Source organism: Myotis davidii, unplaced genomic scaffold (assembly GCF_000327345.1).
Source record: "Myotis davidii unplaced genomic scaffold, ASM32734v1 scaffold192, whole genome shotgun sequence".
Lineage (NCBI taxonomy): Eukaryota > Metazoa > Chordata > Mammalia > Chiroptera > Vespertilionidae > Myotis > Myotis davidii.
Window position 1 is genome coordinate 1329141 of NW_006284346.1, and position 8621 is coordinate 1337761.

At 42.4% G+C, this 8621-nt stretch overlaps 1 pseudogene; it reads left to right on the top strand.

Moving 5' to 3' along the window:
• The window catches only part of LOC107184761, a 15927-nt pseudogene extending 7640 nt beyond the window's left edge, over positions 1–8287 (top strand).
• Positions 8288–8621: the final 334 nt, after the last annotated feature.

Sequence of the window (8621 nt, forward strand, 5' to 3'; positions counted from 1 at the left end):
GCCTTCTTTAAAATTCAATGCATATGTAAAGAAATATACGGTAACCCGAATTTACCACACTCGCAAAATCGCACACAGCCAACCATACACCCAGTATGGTATCGCGATTCGTGATTTTGCGCTATCATACTGGGTGTATGGTCGGCTGTGTGCGATTTTGCGAGTGTGGTAAAATCGCATAACAGCAAAATCGCATAACAGCCGAGCATACACCCAGCAGCGCTGCTGATGCCTGAACGGTATGTGGAATGAAGTGGGCGGGCATCGGGAGGCCACTACGGCACGGGGCAAGCACTATGGGCAGTCTATCTGAAGTGTACCTGGCGTATAAGACGACCCCCCACTTGGAGGCATATTTTTCAGGGCCAAAAAATCGTCTTATACACCGGCAAATACGGTATCTCCACTTTTCAGATGAGAAAAGTGAGGCTTAGAGAAATTCAGTAACTTTAGCCAAGGTTACTCAGCTAAGAAATGGTAGAGCTAGAATTCAAACCCAATTAGCCTGGGCCCAGAGTAAAAACACTTTCCCACCAGGCAACACAGCCACCTGTCCGCTAGCCAATGTGCAAGAGATAACGAAAGCCAAAGTCTAGGATTGGCAATGAAGGGGGGGAAAGAGGGTAAAGAAGTAACATCAGAACTTACTCATTGGATGTGGAAGTTAAGAAAGAAGGATGACGCAAAGATGACTCATTTCAAACCAGCATGGCAGGGAAAACATGTGAAATTGGAAGTTTTGACTGAGGCCCTGAGCTATGAGAGATAGCAGATGCCAAAGGGAGATGTGTAAGACAGACCCACTAGATACACATTTTCAAAGAAAATTCCAAATAATGGTAATCTTCATTCAGATCAAGAATACAAAAGACTCAAGAGAGTAGAAATTTAAGAAGAATTGTTGAGGATTTGTTTGGGGAAAAACTCTACTGTAACACACACACCCACCTACAGGAAGGTATGGGAGTCACTCCCCTTCATGTTAAGCCCAGTGAAAGGGGCTTCAAGGACATCACTCAGAGAGTTTGATGTATGTTCCTGGCAGGTAAAAGGCACAGGCCACAGGTTTCAGATTCCACTTGAGAAAACTAGACCATTCCTCTGGCTACAGAGTCGACTTGAACTGGAGAGTCATTGAACTTCCTCAGATCAAAGATACATGAATCCTGAGGACCAGATGTGAAATCTGCAGCTGGGACATGATCTAAGGCCATTATAAAAGGGATCTTGACCTAGAGGATGGCTTTCTAGGCCAAAGGAGCCCAGTGGTAGTAGGCTGGACCATGCACCGTGGAAGCAGAAGTCAAGAGGGGACAGGCAGCTGCCAATTGATGGAGAGGCACTGTTCACATCAAATGGCATTCATTCTGCTTAAGAAGGTAGAAAATTGAGGGGTATGTTTTTTAAAGATTTCCATTTTTTTTAACTGTACACAACTTTTAAATTGAAGGTATTAAAAGGATTATGCTTCCATCATCTATAATACTGTGTAATCCTCTATTCCCTAGATAGGATTGAAAGATATAAGCAATATTGGAATGTTAACCCATTTTTCAAGATCATCTGAACTGAGATAATTTCAGACAGTGTGGACAAATCAAAGCTAAGCATCGTTGACCATGACAAATTAAAACCATTGAAAGAATACATCTTTTTATTTAATTCTCACCTGAGGATATGTTTATTGATTTGAGAGAGAGGAAGGAAGAAAGCGAGAGAGAGTGAAACATCGATGTGAGAAACATTCATTGGTTAGCTCCGTACTCACGCTGACCAGGGTTCCTGCAAACCTAGGTATGGACCCTGACCGGGAATTGAACCCACAAGCTTTTTTTTTTTTTTTTTTTTTTTTTTTTTTTTTGGTGTGTGGGAGCCACCCGGCCAGAGGAAAGAATACATCGTTTTGATCCTTTATTAGTTCACATTTCAGATGATCTTTAGTGATTTATAATTGTTCATCTCAGAGGCTTAAATTATCTATTAAGCTCCTAATAAGTGCCAAGTATTGTGGATATAGAGACAACTAAATCTTAAGAAGAAAGCTCTTGGCTCCTCAAGTCCCACAGGAACTTGAGTCCAGGCTGGGGTTGCTAGGCTTAGCAAATAAAAAACAGGATGCCCGGTTAAATTTAAACTCAGATAAACAAAGGGAAAATTTTAGTATAAGTATGCCCCAAATATTGCATGGAACATTTATACTAAAAAAGTATTCATTGTTTGTCTGAAATTCAAACTTCACTGGGCATCCTGTATTTTATCTGGCAGCCCTAACCCCGGTTTTTGTGGTCTGCAAGTGAAGGGCTTTAGCCAGAGGACATCTTTAAAGCAAGCAGTAAAAGAAACAATTACAAACTACGCTCTGCTTATTTTGCCAACTCGTCTTATTTGTCTCCATCGGAGGACAGAATCTGCTCATGCTAACTAAGCCTTAATCACATAGCCTTCCTAGTCATATGTCTGTATAGCACACTACATTTTTTAGTATAGTACTTTATTTTTTTAGAGCAGTTTCAGGTTCACAGCAAAATTGAATGGAAAATATAGAGATTTCTCATATACCTTCTGTACCCACACATGCATGGTCTCCCCTCTTATCAGCATTCCCACCAGAGTGGTATGTTTGTGATAATTGATTAGACCTACCCTGACACATCATCATCACCCAAAGTCTAATTTACTTCTCAATGTTGTACATTCTATGGAGTTGGACAAGTGTATAATCCTATATAATAAAAGGGTAATATGCAGATTGACCCTAACAGCAGAACAACCAGGAACTACCAGTCGTTATGACGCGCACTGACCACCAGGGGGCAGATGCTCAATGCAGGAGCTGCCCCCTGATGATCAGTGCGCTTCCACAGGGGAAGCGCTGCTCAGCCACAAGCCGGCTCATGGCTGGCCAGCGCAGCAGCGGCTCTCCCGCCTCCGCAGCAGCGCTAAGAATGTCCGACTAAGGGAGGGAGTGGGCCTAAGCTATCAGTCGGACATCCCCCGAGGGGTCCCGAACTGCAAGAGGGTGCAGGCCAGGCTCAGGGACCTCCCCTGAGTGCATGAATTTTCATGCGCCAGGCCTTTACTAACATATATCCATCATGATGGTATCATACAAAAAAGTGTCACTGCCCTAAAATTCCTCTGTGCCAATCTATTCATCCCTCCCTCTTCCCTAGCCCCAGGCAACCACACATGCCTCATATACCTTCTGTACCCACACATGATCTTTTTGCTGTCTCCATAGTTTTTCCTTTTCCAGAATGTCATATAGTGGGAATCATATAGTATATCACCTTTTCAGATTGATTCCTTTCACTTAGGAATGTGCATTTAAGTTTCCTCCATGTCTCTTCATAGCTTGATAGCACATTTCTTTTTAGCCCTGAACGGTATTCCATTGCCTGGATGGACCACAGTTTATTTACCCATTCACCTACTGAAGGGCTCAAAAACACTCTCTGTAGTTCCATCTGTCCACTTGACATATCTGTCCATACGGGTACTTGGCATAGTTCACACTAGACAAGCCAATAACCAGTTTATAGCTGTGCTATAGGGCCCTCCCCCTACCATTATCACATCTGTTTCACATTTATTTACCCTCAGAGTAATCACGGTAGCACCAACCTCACCCTACTACTATGCAGGATTCTAACTTTGTCTTGGGCAACCTGAGTAATATGTTAAACCCTCAACAAACACTTCCCTACCTAAGGGCAAAGGAGTACCCTTTCAAGTGAATGAATGCTCCTTGTTTTGAACGGATGGACAGAATATTCAAATTGGCACTTCATGAGCTAACATTCTAAACGGGTGGAATTATCCAGTTGCCTAGAATAGCTGCAATAATTGACATCTGAGACAAAGTTTGAGCCTTTAATATACTTTACAACTTAACAAACAGTAGACATTTGTTATAGGTTCCCATACCATCTCACCCACTCACTAGCTGTATGACCTAGGACAAATTATTTAACCTCTCTGAACTTAGATTTCCTTATCTGTAAAATAATAATAATAATACCTACCTCCTAGGGTTTTTGTGAGGATTAAGAAAGATACAGATTTTATTTAATGTCTGGGATTATGTGAGTGTGATGGGTTGTTGTTGTTTTTTAATGGCAACAAATTCCTTCCCACTACTCCCATTGAGAGGTGATGTATGTGTCTTCTCCCACTGAGTCTGGGTAGACTTGTGACTGGACCAACAGAGTACAGTGGAAGTGATCTCTATGGCTAAGTCAGAAAAAGCCATACAGATTCTGCCTGGTTCTCTTGGGATGCTTGCTCTGGGAGATGTCAGCCCCCATGTACAAAGTCTGACTAACCTAAGCTCACCAAGTTGGAGAAGCCACATCCAGGCAACAACTCCAGCTAAGCTCCCAGTGGGCAGCTAACAAACCGCCAGCCACCTGAGTGAGCCAGCTTGGACATCTAACCTGGTAAAGCCTTCAGATGATGAGCATCTGACTACAGCCCACACGAGAGCCACCCAGATGAGCCCTTTCCAGATTCCTGACCCACAAAATCACGAGCAGAGTAAAATGGTTTATACCATGACATAGTGGGTAGCTTATTCCCAAGCAACAGTCACCAGAACAGTGAACAGTAGTAAAGGGGAGCAAATATTAATGTTAATGTAGCTTCTAAATCTCATCAGCTCTAGAATCAGGCCTCCTGCTGTCTGAGGTGTGAACGCCCAGGGGTGTCCCAGCTCAGAATCTGCTCTTATACTTAAGAGTTCCCTCTCTTCAGAGCCTGGTTTCTTTCAATTCCCTGCTACGTTTCCTGTCTAACTTCTAGATCAAGAGAGTCTGGATAAACTTCAGATAAACACTTTAAAATTATTTCCTGGAAGCTCACCAAATCGAACATGTGAATCCTCCCAGTCGGCACAATTGAAAACAAGTTATATAATTTCTGTTTCTCCCAGCGGAAAGGGTTGTGCAAGACAGAGAACATTGGGACGGTTGCCTGTCGTCTGGAATCACACTTTAAATAAATAGACGAACTGCGCTGCACTGAAATGATGAATAATGAAATGGTAGAAATAGAAATTAAAGAGCAAAGGGGACTACAGAAGCTATTTCTGCCTCTCCCTGAGAATTCTTAATGGCTTAGGTTAGGTGTTTATTTCTAAGGGAGTGGATTATTTTTAATGCCTTTGAACATAACGCCTCCATGACATCCATTATTTCCAAATGCCTGTGATGTACTTCTCAGATCTAAATGTCCCCGAAGGACTGAGAAACAGCTGGAGGTTCACACTGAAAAGTGTATGCTTTTCCTTCAGTTATTTAAAATGTTCTATTGGCTATACCAGTTATTTATGAAATTCATTTTCTGATGAGGAAGTGATTTTCTGTAGAGGTTGGAATTATTTTAAATTTGACTTTTTCCCTCCTTCCTTCTTTCTTCACTGGCCAACACTCCCCAGGACATCCATTTAGGACAATATCACCTGGGATGGCATTAGAATTTTCCTGAAGATGGATAATAACTAGAGATCACATTTGAATCATGCAATATTAAATTCGTGGCTGTATCTTCTCCTCCCAGTCCCTACTCTCAGGTCTCGTGGCATGCTGAAGGACATTACCATGTGCAAGTATTTTTAAGACATTCAGAATGCTAAAATCTTTATGGCAATCACTAATGTTTTAGATGTCATGTGAATATCTAGAAATTAAAATTAGACCATTGATGCTGTGATATTTTAATCCCCAAACTTGACTGATCGCCAGAAATACGCAGAGAACTTATACAAATGTAGATTCCTGAATTTTGCTTCCAAAAAAAAAAAAAAAGGAATCAGAGTCTCTGGGAAGGGGTTCAAGAATTCATGTGTTATATTAGAACCTGCTAAGCGATTTGATGGCCACCCCGCTTCGATGGTCTCAGCCCACCTGCACCCACACCCTGCCATGAAACATGAAGAAGAAGGAGCTGGAAAAAAGTGTGTTAGTAGTAGGAGTAAGGCTCACTCAGAATCCCCTCAGGCCAGGATGGGACCACATTGGAAAGGAGAAAATGAAATTCTCATTATTCGCAGATGACATAATATTATACATAGAAAACTCTAAAGACTACACCAAAAACTATTAAATTTAATAAATGAATTTGGTAACGTAGCAGGATACAAAAATAACACCCAGAAATCAATGGCATTTTTATACACCAACAATGAATTCTCAGAAAGAGAAACTAAACAAACAATTCCATTTATCATTGCAACTACAAAAAATTAAGATATTTAGGAATAAACTTAACCAAGGAGGTAAAAGACTTGTACTCAGAAAACTACAGGGTGCTGAAAAATGAGATAGAGGAAGATATAAACAGGTGGAAGATAAAACATGTTCATGGATTGGTAGAATTAACATCATTAAAAGGTCCATACAACCCAAAGCAATCTACAGATTCAATGCAACCCCTATTAAACTATCAATGGCATATTTCACAGATCTAGAACAAATACTCCAAAAATTTATATAGAACCATAAAAGACCCTGAACAGCTTCAGCAATCTTGAAAAAGAACAACAAAATTGGAGGAATCACAATACCAGATTTCAAGTTATACTACAAAGCCACCATAATCAAAACAGCCTGGTACTGGCACAAGAACAGGCAATTTTAAATTTTTTTAAAAACAAAGACATGAACACACATTAGCCTAGACCAGGGGTTGGCAAACTGCAGCCCGCAAGCCACATGCTGCTCTTTGGCCCCTTGAGTACCCTAATTAAGTTAATAACAATGTACCTACCTATTAAGTTTAAAAAATTTGGCTCTCAAAAGAAATTTCAATGGTTGTACTGTTGATATTTGGCTCTGTTGACTAATGAGTTTGCCGACCACTGTCCTAGGGCAAAGGAAACTAAGGAGAAAATAAACAAATGGAAGTACATCAAATTAAAAAGCTTCTGCACAGCAAAAGAAACCATCAACAAAACAAAAAGGGAGCCCACTGTATGGGATAACTCCAAGTCCACCCAAGTTGAAACGTCGAACTATACCCTACCCTGGAAATAAAGAGAGAATAAAGTAAACTTGCTTGTTTCATCCTTAAGCACTACCCCCAGAAAAATTTTACATTCACTACCAGAGAGATCCAAATTCATGCTATGTCACATACACACACACACACACACACACACACACACACACACTCACACACAGCCCTCAAATACAGAATTTAATTTAAAGTTTTAAAGTTAGGCCTGGGTTAGCAGTACGCAAGGCAAATGGCAGATGCAAACACAAATCCCTACTGGAGTAAAATCATCATCCCATGCCTCAAGAAAGACTCATAAATTTCCAAGGACAACTGCACAGTCTACAAGTACAAAACACAAAGAAACAATGTGCCATAAGTGGAGAGCCAGGAAAAAAACAATAAACCATCTAGTCAATCCCACAAATACTTTAATTGTGGAACTGTACAATACAAAATGAAGAACAACAACGTTTGATGTATTTACGGTAAAAACAACTTTGAAAATATGTGCCCGAATGCATCCCAGTGAGACACAGGTAGAAATATAAAATAGAGCTTTCAAGCCCAAAAAGTCATATAAGAGGGTCCAACTTGAGTCCAATTGGAGTTCCAGAAGGAACTGACACAGATAATGAGGCGGAGGCACTATTCAAGGAAACCATGGCTGAGAATTTACTAGAATTGATGAACGGTAACAATCCTCAGCACCAAGGTGGTTTTTTTAGAAGTTTTCCCTGAGACAAATCAGTGGAGCCTCAGAACACCAAAGAGAGAGAGGTCACAAAAGGGAATGGCATACAGACAAATGGCAAGTATATTATAGGTGAACTCACAGGAGCAAAAATAAAAGACAGCAGAAACATACCTTTGGCAGTGCCCTCGGCGGGCCCGGCTCTTCCGCTGGCTTCAACAGTGTTTGGACAGAACGAACCCAGGGACGCGCCCTCCCCTCCCCCCTCTCCCCCTTCTTCCAGCCTCCAACCACCCTCCAACCTCTTTTCCAGTCACCACCTTCGGAACCACCTCAGCCATCCTCAGCCTCCCAACACCGCCACACCATTTTGTTTTTCTTACCTTATCTTCTTGTTGCCGAACAACCAGGAGCTCCCAAATTCATCAGAATTATTCCACTCAGGCGGAGGCCTCCAGCAACCGCCTGGCCAGCCTGCACTTGTGGACCTCCCCCACCTACCTCTCTCTGGGCTTCTATTTCGACCCCGACGATGTGGCTCTGGAGGGTGTGGGCCTCAACTTGGTGGAGAAGAGCGCCAGGGCTCCGAGCGTCTCTTAAAGATGCAAAACCAGCGCGGGGGCCGCATTCTCTTCCGGGACGTGCTGAGCCTCCCAGGATGAGTGGGCAAAACTCAGGACGCCATGGAAGCCGCCGTAGTCTTGGAGAAGACCTGAACCAGGCCTTTGTGGAGTTGCAGGCCCTGGTTTTACCTGCACAGACCCTCATCTCTGTGACTTCCAGGAGCAAGCACGACTAGGAGCCTTTGGAACGCAGAGGCCTTTGAGGGGCCCCTCTGCATTCCCCTGGTGTCTGCCTTGTGCCTGAGCTTCTCCCCAAAAACACTAGGCATCCTTTTAACCACCCTGAAGCCCTCTCCCATGCATTGGACCAA